A 15,921-nucleotide genomic window follows, 5' to 3' on the forward strand; every position below is an offset into this window, starting at 1 on the left:
TGGATGAGACCTCAGACCAGTTCATTCACCAGTAACAGGGTCGCTCGGTGAGACCTCAGACCAGTTCATTCACCAGTAACAGAGTCGCTGGATGAGACCTGAGACCAGTTCATTCACTAGTAACAGGGTCGCTCGGTGAGACCTCAGACCAGTTCACTCACCAGTAACAGGGTCACTGGGTGAGACCAGAGACCAGTTCATTCACCAGTAACAGGGTCGCTGGATGAGACCTGAGACCAGTTCATTCACTAGTAACAGGGTCGCTCGGTGAGACCTCAGACCAGTTCATTCACCAGTAACAGGGTCGCTGGGTGAGTCTAACACCAGTTCATTCACCAGTAACAGGGTCGCTGGGTGACACCTGACACCAGTTCATTCACCAGTAACAGGGTCGCTGGGTGAGACCTGAGACCAGTTCATTCACCAGTAACAGGGTCGCTGGGTGAGACCTCAGACCAGTTCATTCACCAGTAACAGGGTCGCTGGGTGAGACCTCAGACCAGTTCATTCACCAGTAACAGGGTCGCTGGGTGAGATCTGAGACCAGTTCATTCACCAGTAACAGGGTCACTGGGTGAGACCAGAGACCAGTTCATACACCAGTAACAGGGTCACTGGGTGAGACCTCAGACCAGTTCATTCACCAGTAACAGGGTCGCTGGGTGAGACCTGAGACCAGTTCATTCACCAGTAACAGGGTCGCTGGGTGAGACCTCAGACCAGTTCATTCACCAGTAACAGGGTCACTGGGTGAGACCTCAGACCAGTTCATTCACCAGTAACAGGGTCGCTGGGTGAGACCTGAGACCAGTTCATTCACCAGTAACAGGGTCGCTGGGTGAGACCTCAGACCAGTTCACTCACCAGTAACAGGGTCACTGGGTGAGACCAGAGACCAGTTCATTCACCAGTAACAGGGTCGCTGGGTGACATCTGAGACCAGTTCATTCACCAGTAACAGGGTCGCTGGGTGAGACCAGAGACCAGTTCACTCACCAGTAACAGGGTCACTGGGTGAGACCTCAGACCAGTTCATTCACCAGTAACAGGGTCGCTGGGTGAGACCTGAGACCAGTTCATTCACCAGTAACAGGGTCGCTGGGTGAGACCTGAGACCAGTTCATTCACCAGTAACAGGGTCGCTGGGTGAGACCTCAGAGCAGTTCACTCACCAGTAACAGGGTCACTGGGTGAGACCTGAGACCAGTTCATTCACCAGTAACAGGGTCGCTGGGTGAGATCTGAGACCAGTTCATTCACCAGTAACAGGGTCACTGGGTGAGACCAGAGACCAGTTCATACACCAGTAACCGAGCAACACGATGTTGACCATCAACATCTGGGAGACAGTCCACACGACAGACGAATAGAAAATAGGTTATGGTTCATTTACTGATAAGTTGGTGAACAGATGAGAAGACAGTCGATCCAAAACGACATAACATGGAGACAAATCTTTTTACACGTGTTTTTGAACATAATTATTTTTTACAAGCCAAAAGACGACATTAACATGGGAAGAGGATAGGGAGTCCAGCCTTGTGCCGAATTTATAGAATAGTGCATGTGAGTACCTGTGGTAAAATACAGTCCCAAACAGTGTTCTACACAGTGGGCCAGTAGTAGTGTTCTACACAGTGGGCCAGTAGTGGTGTTCTACACAGTGGGCCAGTAGCAGTGTTCTACACAGTGGGCCAGTAGTGGTGTTCTACACAGTGGGCCAGTAGTAGTGTTCTACACAGTGGGCCAGTGTTCTACACAGTGGGCCAGTAGCAGTGTTCTACACAGTGGGCCAGTAGTAGTGTTCTACACAGTGGGCCAGTGTTCTACACAGTGGGCCAGTGTTCTACACAGTGGGCCAGTGTTCTACACAGTGGGCCAGTAGCAGTGTTCTACACAGTGGGCCAGTAGTAGTGTTCTACACAGTGGGCCAGTAGTAGTGTTCTACACAGTGGGCCAGTGTTCTACACAGTGGGCCAGTGTTCTACACAGTGGGCCAGTGTTCTACACAGTGGGCCAGTAGTAGTGTTCTACACAGTGGGCCAGTAGCAGTGTTCTACACAGTGGGCTAGTGTTCTACACAGTGGGCCAGTAGTAGTGTTCTACACAGTGGGCCAGTAGTAGTGTTCTACACAGTGGGCCAGTAGTAGTGTTCTACACAGTGGGCCAGTGTTCTACACAGTGGGCCAGTAGTAGTGTTCTACACAGTGGACCAGTGTTCTACACAGTGGGCCAGTAGTAGTGTTCTACACAGTGGACCAGTGTTCTACACAGTGGGCCAGTAGTAGTGTTCTACACAGTGGACCAGTAGTAGTGTTCTACACAGTGGACCAGTAGTAGTGTTCTACACAGTGGACCAGTGTTCTACACAGTGGACCAGTAGTAGTGTTCTACACAGTGGGCCAGTAGTAGTGTTGTACAAAGTGGGCCAGTAGTAGTGTTCTACACAGTGGACCAGTAGTAGTGTTCTACACAGTGGACCAGTAGTAGTGTTGTACACAGTGGGCCAGTAGTAGTGTTCTACACAGTGGGCCAGTAGTAGTGTTCTACACAGTGGACCAGTAGTAGTGTTGTACACAGTGGGCCAGTAGTAGTGTTCTACACAGTGGGCCAGTAGTAGTGTTCTACACAGTGGGCCAGTAGTAGTGTTCTACACAGTGGGCCAGTGTTCTACACAGTGGGCCAGTAGTAGTGTTCTACACAGTGGACCAGTGTTCTACACAGTGGGCCAGTAGTAGTGTTCTACACAGTGAACCAGTAGTAGTGTTCTACACAGTGGACCAGTAGTAGTGTTCTACACAGTGGACCAGTGTTCTACACAGTGGACCAGTAGTAGTGTTCTACACAGTGGGCCAGTAGTAGTGTTGTACACAGTGGGCCAGTAGTAGTGTTCTACACAGTGGGCCAGTAGTAGTGTTCTACACAGTGGGCCAGTAGTAGTGTTCTACACAGTGGACCAGTAGCAGTGTTCTACACAGTGGGCCAGTAGTAGTGTTCTACACAGTGGGCCAGTAGTAGTGTTCTACACAGTGGGCCAGTAGTAGTGTTCTACACAGTGGGCCAGTAGTGGTGTTCTACACAGTGGACCAGTAGTAGTGTTGTACACAGTGGGCCAGTAGTAGTGTTCTACACAGTGGACCAGTAGTAGTGTTCTACACAGTGGGCCAGTAGTGGTGTTCTACACAGTGGGCCAGTAGTAGTGTTCTACACAGTGGACCAGTAGTAGTGTTCTACACAGTGGACCAGTAGTAGTGTTGTACACAGTGGGCCAGTAGTAGTGTTCTACACAGTGGGCCAGTAGTAGTGTTCTACACAGTGGGCCAGTAGTAGTGTTCTACACAGTGGGCCAGTAGTAGTGTTCTACACAGTGGACCAGTAGCAGTGTTCTACACAGTGGGCCAGTAGTAGTGTTCTACACAGTGGGCCAGTAGTAGTGTTGTACACAGTGGGCCAGTAGTGGTGTTCTACACAGTGGGCCAGTAGTAGTGTTCTACACAGTGGGCCAGTAGTAGTGTTCTACACAGTGGGCCAGTAGTAGTGTTCTACACAGTGGACCAGTAGTAGTGTTCTACACAGTGGGCCAGTAGTAGTGTTCTACACAGTGGGCCAGTAGTGGTGTTCTACACAGTGGACCAGTAGTAGTGTTCTACACAGTGGACCAGTGTTCTACACAGTGGGCCAGTAGTAGTGTTCTACACAGTGGACCAGTAGCAGTGTTCTACACAGTGGGCCAGTAGTAGTGTTCTACACAGTGGGCCAGTAGTAGTGTTCTACACAGTGGACCAGTAGCAGTGTTCTACACAGTGGACCAGTAGTAGTGTTCTACACAGTGGGCCAGTAGTAGTGTTCTACACAGTGGACCAGTAGCAGTGTTCTACACAGTGGACCAGTAGTAGTGTTCTACACAGTGGACCAGTAGTAGTGTTCTACACAGTGGACCAGTGTTCTACACAGTGGGCCAGTAGTAGTGTTGTACACAATGGGCCAGTAGTAGTGTTCTACACAGTGGACCAGTGTTCTACACAGTGGACCAGTAGTAGTGTTGTACACAATGGGCCAGTAGTAGTGTTCTACACAGTGGACCAGTGTTCTACACAGTGGGCCAGTAGTAGTGTTCTACACAGTGGGCCAGTAGTGGTGTTCTACACAGTGGGCCAGTAGTGGTGTTCTACACAGTGGGCCAGTAGTAGTGTTCTACACAGTGGACCAGTAGTAGTGTTCTACACAATGGACCAGTAGTAGTGTTCTACACAGTGGACCAGTAGCAGTGTTCTACACAGTGGGCCAGTAGTAGTGTTCTACACAGTGGGCCAGTAGTAGTGTTCTACACAGTGGACCAGTAGTAGTGTTCTACACAGTGGACCAGTAGTAGTGTTCTACACAGTGGACCAGTAGTAGTGTTCTACACAGTGGACCAGTAGTAGTGTTCTACACAGTGGACCAGTAGTAGTGTTCTACACAGTGGACCAGTAGTAGTGTTCTACACAGTGGACCAGTAGCAGTGTTCTACACAGTGGACCAGTAGTAGTGTTCTACACAGTGGGCCAGTAGTAGTGTTCTACACAGTGGACCAGTAGTAGTGTTGTACACAGTGGGCCAGTAGTAGTGTTCTACACAGTGGGCCAGTGTTCTACACAGTGGGCCAGGAGCAGTGTTCTACACAGTGGGCCAGTGTTCTACACAGTGGGCCAGTAGCGGTGTTCTACACAGTGGGCCAGTAGTAGTGTTCTACACAGTGGACCAGTGTTCTACACAGTGGGCCAGTAGTGGTGTTCTACACAGTGCGCCAGTAGTAGTGTTCTACACAGTGGGCCAGTGTTGTACACAGTGGGCCAGTAGTGGTGTTCTTCACAGTGGGCCAGTGTTCTACACAGTGGGCCAGTAGTGGTGTTCTACACAGTGGGCCAGTAGCAGTGTTCTACACAGTGGGCCAGTAGTAGTGTTCTACACAGTGGGCCAGTAGTAGTGTTCTACACAGTGGGCCAGTGTTCTACACAGTGGGCCAGTAGCAGTGTTCTACACAGTGGGCCAGTGTTCTACACAGTGGGCCAGTAGTGGTGTTCTACACAGTGGGCCAGTAGTAGTGTTCTACACAGTGGGCCAGTAGTAGTGTTCTACACAGTGGGCCAGTAGTAGTGTTCTACACAATGGGCCAGTAGTGGTGTTCTACACAGTGGGCCAGTAGTAGTGTTCTACACAGTGGGCCAGTAGTGGTGTTCTACACAGTGGGCCAGTGTTCTACACAGTGGGCCAGTAGTGGTGTTCTACACAGTGGGCCAGTAGTAGTGTTCTACACAGTGGGCCAGTAGTAGTGTTCTACACAGTGGGCCAGTGTTCTACACAGTGGGCCAGTAGCAGTGTTCTACACAGTGGGCCAGTGTTCTACACAGTGGGCCAGTAGTGGTGTTCTACACAGTGGGCCAGTAGCAGTGTTCTACACAGTGGGCCAGTGTTCTACACAGTGGGCCAGTAGTGGTGTTCTACACAGTGGGCCAGTAGTAGTGTTCTACACAGTGGGCCAGTGTTCTACACAGTGGGCCAGTAGTGGTGTTCTACACAGTGGGCCAGTAGTAGTGTTCTACACAGTGGGCCAGTGTTCTACACAGTGGGCCAGTAGTGGTGTTCTACACAGTGGGCCAGTAGTAGTGTTCTACACAGTGGGCCAGTGTTCTACACAGTGGGCCAGTAGTGGTGTTCTACACAGTGGGCCAGTAGTAGTGTTCTACACAGTGGGCCAGTGTTCTACACAGTGGGCCAGTAGTAGTGTTCTACACAGTGGGCCAGTAGTAGTGTTCTACACAGTGGGCCAGTGTTCTACACAGTGGGCCAGTAGCAGTGTTCTACACAGTGGGCCAGTAGTAGTGTTCTACACAGTGGGCCAGTAGTAGTGTTCTACACAGTGGGCCAGTGTTCTACACAGTGGGCCAGTAGTAGTGTTCTACACAGTGGGCCAGTAGTGGTGTTCTACACAGTGGGCCAGTGTTCTACACAGTGGGCCAGTAGTGGTGTTCTACACAGTGGGCCAGTAGTAGTGTTCTACACAGTGGGCCAGTAGTAGTGTTCTACACAGTGGGCCAGTGTTCTACACAGTGGGCCAGTAGCAGTGTTCTACACAGTGGGCCAGTGTTCTACACAGTGGGCCAGTAGTGGTGTTCTACACAGTGGGCCAGTAGCAGTGTTCTACACAGTGGGCCAGTGTTCTACACAGTGGGCCAGTAGTGGTGTTCTACACAGTGGGCCAGTAGTAGTGTTCTACACAGTGGGCCAGTGTTCTACACAGTGGGCCAGTAGTGGTGTTCTACACAGTGGGCCAGTAGTAGTGTTCTACACAGTGGGCCAGTGTTCTACACAGTGGGCCAGTAGTGGTGTTCTACACAGTGGGCCAGTAGTAGTGTTCTACACAGTGGGCCAGTGTTCTACACAGTGGGCCAGTAGTGGTGTTCTACACAGTGGGCCAGTAGTAGTGTTCTACACAGTGGGCCAGTGTTCTACACAGTGGGCCAGTAGTAGTGTTCTACACAGTGGGCCAGTAGTAGTGTTCTACACAGTGGGCCAGTGTTCTACACAGTGGGCCAGTAGCAGTGTTCTACACAGTGGGCCAGTAGTAGTGTTCTACACAGTGGGCCAGTAGTAGTGTTCTACACAGTGGGCCAGTGTTCTACACAGTGGGCCAGTAGTAGTGTTCTACACAGTGGGCCAGTAGTGGTGTTCTACACAGTGGGCCAGTGTTCTACACAGTGGGCCAGTAGTGGTGTTCTACACAGTGGGCCAGGGACGAGGGTCTGACATGATGGAGGCTGGACATCCTCTTTACACAAGGAGGTCATTTAAAGGAGCCGCTCGCTTCGTTTGTTGCGCTCCCATCTCTTACTCCTCCCGCTTTTACTCTGCTGCTCACGGTACACGGCCGCCTGGCCGAGCCATACAGGCAATGCAATACATAAAGACGTCAAATACAAAGAATCGGGCTCCGCTTAGTTGTGCTTACCCCACCTGCAGAGAAGAGTCCCGGGTGACTCTCAGCTCCTCATCCGTGGGTTTTTCCCCCGCCGGATTCCGCCGGTTTCTCCAGGCGGCGTCTGTTGCTCACTCGGAGTTCCGACAGACCGGCACCGGCACCGACACGCACACGCGCCCCGTCCGCAGCGGAGGTGAGAACCCAAATATTTTGTGGAGGGTGTCGTCGTCGCTTCGGCACACAACCAGAAACCGGAAGGTGGAGGTGCCGAGGTGAATGCCGGGAACACGTTCTTCCTCTTTTGCCGCTCTGATTAGAGTACAATGGAGGCCGGCGCCTCCTGTTGCCCCTAGTGGCCGAAACGTGAACTAGCTCTACATTATGATTGTGTTTCACATCATTTCAACTCAGTTCAAATCGGTTCTATTAAACTGTTTGTCATTGTTCAAGTATGTGTAAAAAGAAAATCGACAACAAACGACGAAATGCGGACGTGAATCCTCTCAGGACTGCAAATGTGGCTCCTGTGAAGGAAAAACATGTTCAAGGCGGCGTTATGTGCTATTGGCGATATAGATACTGTGTTATTGACATTTGGGAAAGTAGAGTAATGGTAGATCTTTTTCCTCCCTTGGTCATTCCTTTACCGTTTGATTCATTTTTCAAAAAATTACTCAAAACACAAGAAAGCTGCAAAAACTCTTTATTTGTGTTCTTTATTTAATGTTTCAGGTAAATCCCCCATGGCTCTTGTGTTATTTCTGTGTATTAATGACTGTATTCATGTTAATAGTTGAATTTGTTAATAAAGATCGGAAAAAAACGTTTGTAGCGTCAAGTATACATGGGTTGCATTTCCCACAACTGACCACTAAGAGGCGCTGCAACCTCAGCAGAGTCACGTACGGACGCCATGACAGCCATTTCAACAAAACCTCATCAGCCAGACTGATTCTCGTGTTATTATTCTGGAGTTAAAACTGTGCCAAATGTCAAGATGAGGACGTTCAGCCACACAGCTCTAGACAGGATTTACTCTCTGGTGAGTCGCGGTTGGTTTCTTTAGATTCCGTTTCTGTTTCCGTTTCGTCTGTTGACAGTTAAACTGACGGTGTAGCTCACCTGCCAGGCTGATTCAGGACACGGTGCATTTATTAAATCTGTTATTTTCCGACACAACTCTCCGTTAATCTCTAATCTGCAGATTTTTACTGAGGCTGCAGACTTTACTGACTGAGGCTGCAGACTTTACTGAGCTGCAGACTTTACTGACTGCAGACTTTACTGAGGCTGCAGACTTTACTGACTGAGGCTGCAGACTTTACTGAGGCTGCAGACTTTACTGACTGAGGCTGCAGACTTTACTGAGCTGCAGACTTTACTGAGGCTGCAGACTTTACTGACTGAGGCTGCAGACTTTACTGACTGAGGCTGCAGACTTTACTGAGCTGCAGACTTTACTGACGGAGGCTGCAGACTTTACTGACTGAGGCTGCAGACTTTTATTGAGCTGCAGACTTTACTGAGCTGCAGACTTTTATTGAGCTGCAGACTTTACTGAGCTGCAGACTTTACTGACTGAGGCTGCAGACTTTTATTGAGCTGCAGACTTTACTGAGCTGCAGACTTTACTGAGCTGCAGACTTTTATTGAGCTGCAGACTTTACTCACTGAGGCTGCAGACTTTATTGAGCTGCAGACTTTACTGAGCTGCAGACTTTATTGAGCTGCAGACTTTACTGACTGAGGCTGCAGACTTTACTGAGCTGCAGACTTTACTGACTGAGGCTGCAGACTTTACTGAGCTGCAGCTGTTTCAGCCCGGCTGTCTGTCTGACGTCATGTCATTCATCTTCGCAGTGGCTCGCGTCCTCATTAACGTCTATGCCCGCGTACACCGCACAAGCCAGCGGAGATGCTGCAGGTTAAAGGTCAACATGAGCAAGAGGAGAGGAGACATCCAGCACTTTTTTTGTGCTGAAAAAAGACAAGCAGATGGAGGTCAGAATGACAGTCAGGGGGCAGGAGGAGATGTCCCAGGTCCTTTCTGTGTGGAGTTTGTATGTTCTCTCAGTGTCTGTGTGGGTTTCCTCCGGGTGCTCCGGTTTCCTCCCGCCATCAAAAGGACATGCATGTTAGGATTAATACTCCTGCCTGTGCCCCTGAGCAAGGCAATGGAAAGAAGAACTGGAGTTGGTCCCCGGGTGCTGCAGCTGCCCACTGCTCCTATACATTAGGATGGTTACATGCAGAGAACACATTCATACTAACCTGTACAATAACAAAATAAAGTGGCTTTTAAAAGGAGATCAGGAGGCGATCCGGAGGAGAGTGAGGAGATCAGGAGGAAAGTGAGCAGGCAGGACTTCGTAGCAAAGAGAACATTACTGAATTTCAAAGCCACCTAGTTATTGCATTAACTCTGCTATACGTATGTTGAATAAAAGCTCAGCTTGTCTTTGTTGATGTCAAGCTTGTCCTTTACCCGCATATCGGCACCGTGGCAGTAATCACAGTGGGGACACAACACACCACTCGTGTGTTAATGCAGTTCTCTCATACAGGCCTGAACATTGGAGCCAACTCTGGCTTACCTAAATCAACTATTAGCAAATTACAACTTGTACACAATACTGCTCCTAGGATATTAACCAAGACTAGAGAATCTGATCATATGACCTCTGCTCTGTAATTAAAATAATACTACGTGCCACATCTGACTTCAGCATTCTACTTTTAACTTATAAAATGTGACACGGACTTGCACCGTCCTCCTCATCACGTCTAGTCTCTCCTCATTTTGCTGCCGGGGCTCTACGACCACAACTGCCGCCTACTTACGCCCAGTAAGCAGGCTCTCTGCTACAACACATAACCACCAGCAGGTAGCAGGCTCTCTGCTACCACACATAACCACCAGCAGGTGGCAGGCTCTCTGCTACCACACATAACCACCAGCAGGTGGCAGGCTCTCTGCTACCACACATAACCACCAGCAGGTGGCAGGCTCTGCTACCACACATAACCACCAGCAGGTAGCAGGCTCTCTGCTACCACACATAACCACCAGCAGGTGGCAGGCTCTCTGCTACCACACATAACCACCAGCAGGTGGCAGGCTCTGCTACCACACATAACCACCAGCAGGTGGCAGGCTCTCTGCTACCACACATAACCACCAGCAGGTGGCAGGCTCTCTGCTACCACACATAACCACCAGCAGGTGGCAGGCTCTCTGCTACCACACATAACCACCAGCAGGTGGCAGGCTCTCTGCTACCCAGCCCTCTTCTCCTACACACGTTCTAGCGGCCGGTCAGTCCAAATACGTCTGTTTGCGTCAGCCTTCAATTGCCCTGCTGGTCGTCCCTGACTACTGTTCCATCCATTTTCCGAACCGCTTATCCTGCTCTCAGGGTCGCGGGGATGCTGGAGCCTATCCCAGCAGTCACTGGGTGGCAGGCGGGGCGACACCCTGGACAGGCCGCCAGACTATCACACAGGGCCGACATGCATACACACACACATTCATACCTAGGGACAACTTAGTATGGCCGAGTCACCTGACCTACATGTCTTTGGACTGTGGGAGGAAACCGGAGCCCCCGGAGGAAACCCACGCAGACACGGGGAGAACATGCAAACTCCACACAGAGGACGACCCGGGACAACCCCCAAGGTTGGACTACCCCGGGGCTCGAACCCAGGACCTTCTTACTGTGACCTTCTTACCTGACTACTGTTATCCAGCTTATATTCCATTTTATGTGCACATGGTTACACACATATACGTATATACTGTATGCTACACGTTTTTGTATTTTTTTGGCATTTTTGTATTGTATTGTGTTCATGTTTTATATGTACTTTCTCACTTTTATACATTTTTATATATTTTACTATATACAGGGGATGAGTTGTTGCCTCAAGTAAAGGAGTTCAAGTATCTCAGGGTCTTGTTCACGAGTGATGGAGCGGGAGATTGACAGGCGGATTGGTGCAGCATCAGCAGTAATGCGGACGTTGTGCCGGACCGTTGTGGTGAAGAGGGAGCTGAGCCGGAAGGCAAAGCTCTCAATTTACCAGTCAGTCTTGGTTCCAGCCCTCACCTATGGTCATGAGCTTTGGGTGGTGATGAAAGGGTGAGATCGTGGATACAAGCGGCTGGAATGAGTTTCCTCCGTAGGGTGTCTGGGCTCAGCCTTAGAGATAGGGTGAGGAGCTCGGACACCTGGAGGGAGCTCGGAGTAAAGCCGCTGCTCCTTCGCATCGAAAGGAGCCAGTTGAGGTGGTTCGGGCATCTGATCAGGATGCCTCCTGGGCACCTTCCTTTGGAGGTTTACCTGGCACGGCCAACTGGGAGGAGACCCCGGGGTAGACCCAGAACTCGCTAGAGGGACTACATGTCCAGTCTGTCCTGGGAACGCCTTGGGATCCTCCAGGAGGAGCTGGAGGGCGTTGCTGGGGAGAGGGACGTCTGGAGTGCCCTACTTAGCTTGCTGCCACCACGACCCGACCCCGGAGAAGCGGCTGATGATGAATGAATGAATGAATGAATGAATGAATGAATGAATGAATGAATGAATTTTAGCTTAGTGTGGCAGTAGTAGTCGTAGGCCGTTGTTTCATTATATGTGCAGCCCTTACTTTGTGATATTCGGCTATAATACAGTTTGACTTGACTTAACATCTGTAGCTGGTATTCAAACTGGGGCTCCGGGGCCAAACTGGGGGAAAACCAGTTGCAGATACTCGAACGTCGGTCGCACGTGCGCCGCGTTGACACCAGTGATGAACAAAGTGAACGAATCCAGTTTGAATGAACCGAATCTCAGCGAGAACCGAACTCACACTAAACTCAGCATCCAGCAAACGGGACCGTTCTGGAAATACTGCACATGCTAATCGCTGTCTTTACCAGACTTTTCAATGACCCTTTTTATAGACCAGTGGTTTTCAATCAGGTCCTCAGTCGTGCGGCTGGTTTTCTGTTGCCAGCTGGTTCATTACATTCACCTGTTGGTCCAGTTATTCAGCCAATCAGCTGTTACAGCTGAACAACAGGTGAATATGATGAACCAGCCGATAGAACAGAAAACCAGCTGCACAGATGAGGACCTGTTTGAGAGCTACTGCTATAATCACATGGGCCTAATTTGGACCACAAAGCAGATTTTAATTGTTCCCGTTTCCAATTCACATCCATCCATCCATCCATCCATCCATCCATCCATCATCCAAACCGCTTATCCTGCTGTCAGGGTCGTGGGGACGATGGAGCCTATCCCAGCATTCATTGGGCAGCAGGCAGGGAGACACCCTGGACAGGCTGCCAGGCCATCAAAGGCCCCCCCCCCCACACACACACACACACACACATTCACACCTATAGGAACAATTTAGTACGGCCGATTCACCTGACCTACATGTCTTTAGACTGTTTAGAAAAAAAACATTACATGCTGAGCGAATATTCATCTCATCTCATCTCATCTCACCATCAGCCGCTTCTCCGGGGTGGGGTCGCGGTGGCAGCAAGCTACTAAGTAGGGCACTCCAGACGTCTCTCTCCCCAGCAACGCGCTCCAGCTCCTCCTGGGGAATCCCAAGGCCTTCCCAGGCCAGATTGGAGATGTAGTCCCTCCAGCGAGTTCTGGGTCTACCCCGGGGTCTCCTCCTCGTTGGACGTGCCTGGAAAACTTGCAAAGCAAGGCGCCCAGGAGGCATCCTGATCAGATGCCCGAACCACCTCAACTGGCTCCTTTCGAGGCGAAGGAGCAGCGGCTCTACTCCGAGCTCCCTCCAGATGTCTCCAGATGTTACTTCCGTAAAAATAAGCAACAAAATAATTTTGCAAAAAGCCTTTTTAACAAACTGTTCAGGGCAGTTTGTTTAAGTAGAGTACACAAACGATGAGTAACGGACGGGACCGCCTGTCTGTACACAGCCACTTCACCCGGGTGATGTTTAGCCACACCCAACCTGAGCTCTTATCCTAATCACATGGTACAAGGGAGTCCCCACGCAAGTGACGTTTATGTGAACTGAGACCCGTAACTCTCTCTCTCTCTCTCTCTGTCTGTCTGTCTGCCTGTCTGTCTGTCTCTCTCTCTGTCTCTCTCTCTCTCTCTCTGTCTCGTCTGTCTCTCTCTCTCTCTCTGTCTCTCTGTCTGTCTGTCTGTCTCTTAGATCCTGTTGGCTATAGTTATCCTGTCTTGGTCCTACGTGATCTACAGCAGCAGGATAGCAGCTCAGCGGCTCCTGGAGCAGGAGACCCGCCCCTCGCTGGATGATTGACAGTTCAGCCCACCAGTGCACTCACTGTGTTATTGACGGCTCAACGACTTTACTTCTACACGCGGGACTTTTAAATAGGGCGGCCCCATCTGGACTCCATTAAAAGTCTTCCGACAACATTTTATTTCATGTTGGGCATTCAATATGGCGGACGATGCACACTAGCGATGGGACATTCGACTCTTTTGACTGACTCAAGTTTGTAGGAGTCACTACAGGCAGTCGGGGTTTCGGGTTACTGGAGTCACTCGCCCAGCGCCTGGGACCCCCCCCCCCAGCGCCTATAGCGCATGCGCGCCAGCATTAGCCAGCTTGGCTACCGGTGTCGACCCGTGTTGTGGTGACAACATTCACAACAATGTAAAACGTGGATTTTCCCCAAGTCGCAGCTTTGGTGTGAAAGGGGAATGAGATGGCGTCTTGTTTCTGGGAGTTTATCTGTTGGTTCTCAGATTCACTCGACAGTAATACGACAGTAGAATACCAATGATTAATCTTAACCTCCATGATGGTTCACGGTTGCGGCGGCCTCACCCAGTACCGTCCTTGCAGCGTCTTTGTCCACGTCTGCATCTAAGTTTGTCTTCGTTTGATGCTGGGAGAGCTGGAGCTGGATCGGCTGGGGGAGCTTGGTCTGCTTCGTCCTGTGGGCCTAAGGACCACGGCCCTGACCGGAGCTGTGCCTGAAGAGGTAACACCGAGGGCGGTCCGACAGGGCGCGGAAGCGGGGCAGGCTAAGCTAACTGCTAGCCCATGCAGACCGGCAGTTCTGATAACACCGAGGGCGGTCTGGCGGCGGCCTCGCCTGGCCTTGACTGTGTTTTTAGTGTCATCGTGTGGAGTGCAGGGAGGTGTGTTGAAGGTGTCTGTCTGGGAGAGCTTGGTCTGCTTCGTCCTGTGGGCCTAAGGACCACGGCCCTGACCGGAGCTGTGCCTGAAGAGGTAACACCGAGGGCGGCCTGACAGGGCGCGGAAGCGGGGCAGGCTAAGCTAACGGCTAGCCCATGCAGACCAGCAGTTCCGACAGTCATCCTGGCTGGCGTTCGTTCTCCTGGACAGTGATTTTTTTGTTTTTTGTTTAGATATAGTATGTGTTAGTTTGGATATGTGTGTTCTTGTAGCTCTTGTAGTTTTTGGATGTGTTTTTGTGTTTGTGTTGCACTGCTGTGGGAAATGGTGTTTCGTTTCATTTCATGTGCGCAAGTGTATGAAATGAAACGACAAATAAAGGGTTCCTGATTCGGAAGATGTGCAGCTGTTCACAGCATTTGTGTGTCAGAGAGAAAGAGGACAGCTAGCCTTGATTGAGTTTCAATAGAAGTAGAACAGCAGGAGCAATGCATTTATGTCTCTCTCCCTCTATTTCTAGCTTTCTTTTTCTCTCTCTTTCTCTTCAGGCATCTTTGGTATTGTCCTGCAGGATAGGGCTGTTCTCTGAATCGCTCCCCGAGAGACTTCACACAGCGACCGGTCTGAAACCAACAACCAACCCCCAGTGACCTTAAACCAGCCGACAAGTGAAAGAGAAATAAAAGAAATGGAGGCCGGTGGGAGTTGTTCCTGTGCTGGCAGATGAGTGTTGATCTCCTCAGCAAAGAGACTGTTTTTCATTAAACTACAACCAGTCCTGTAAGACGTTGGAGACACCATGACAGAAAGACTAATGACCGGCTAGTTATTACAACTTTATTCCTCCAGAGGACGCTCTTTACTTAAATTATGGCGTCTTCATTATTCCCGTAGATGAACATCCGGATCATCTGTCGGGCACGTTTTCTTCACCACAGTGACAAACTGAAGAATAAAAACTAGAAAACAATAAAGACCATTCCCTAGTTTCCTGGTGAGTCCCTGTAGAAACCCACATGGTATGGCTCGCAGTGCATGATGGGAATCGGCAGGTTCAACAGATGGTTTGTCTTAATCTACGGGTTGTATTAGTCCTTCATAGGTTAGAAATTAGAAAACAGGTTTGAAATTTCGTTTGCAGAACAGAAGAAAGTGGATTACCGGGAGAGGAATCTTCAACATGTCTCGGCTGTGGACGCTCCACATCTGCTACAGTCAAGACTTCCGGTGGAAATCAGCATTTTCCATCCATCCGGGTGCTTCAGGGCATTTTAGGACGGATTGGTGTGATTACAAATAAAATGTTAGATTACAGATGCTTTTGTTTTTAGATCTTGTCCAAAATGTTTGCTAATTGCTTTTCTAAATTTGTCCAATTTGAGACATCTTTACATGACGAATTTTAATATAAACGAGGCTTTGAACTTGTTCCTTTGTGTTCTCAGATGTTCCACTCATCTTTACCAAGTTATTGACAAGGTGTGATCAGCTAATGCTAGCTAGGTGTGATCAGCTAATGCTAGCTAGGTGTTGAGAAGTGGAACCACAGACGTGGGTTTGTCACTTCTGTTAGAAGTGTCAGATGTTTTCTGATGTAATAAGAGTCACTGGAGTGGACACGGTGGCGCAGTGATTAGTGCGGTCACCTCACAGCAAGAAGGTCCAGGGTTCAAGCCCCGGAGTAGTCCAACCTTGGGGGTCGTCCCCTGTGTGGGGTTTGCATGTTCTCCCCGTGTCTGTGTGGGCCCTGTGTGATGGTCTGGCGGCCTGTCCAGGGTGTCTCCCCCCCCCCCCCAATGACTGCTGGGACAGGCTGC

General features: G+C 50.1%; 1 long non-coding RNA gene across 2 annotated transcripts; it reads left to right on the top strand.

The window, feature by feature from the left end:
• Positions 1-7,863: 7,863 nt before the first annotated feature.
• On the top strand, positions 7,864-15,532 carry LOC130130859 (uncharacterized). Of its 2 annotated transcripts, XR_008812191.1 has the most exons (3): positions 7,864-8,000; positions 13,148-14,197; positions 14,653-15,532. It is a non-coding gene; the product is annotated as an uncharacterized LOC130130859 (long non-coding RNA). The 2 variants fall into 2 exon arrangements; XR_008812190.1 differs by having other exon boundaries at positions 13,148-15,532.
• Positions 15,533-15,921: the final 389 nt, after the last annotated feature.

Source organism: Lampris incognitus, chromosome 20, assembly GCF_029633865.1.
Source record: "Lampris incognitus isolate fLamInc1 chromosome 20, fLamInc1.hap2, whole genome shotgun sequence".
Classification (NCBI taxonomy): domain Eukaryota; kingdom Metazoa; phylum Chordata; class Actinopteri; order Lampriformes; family Lampridae; genus Lampris; species Lampris incognitus.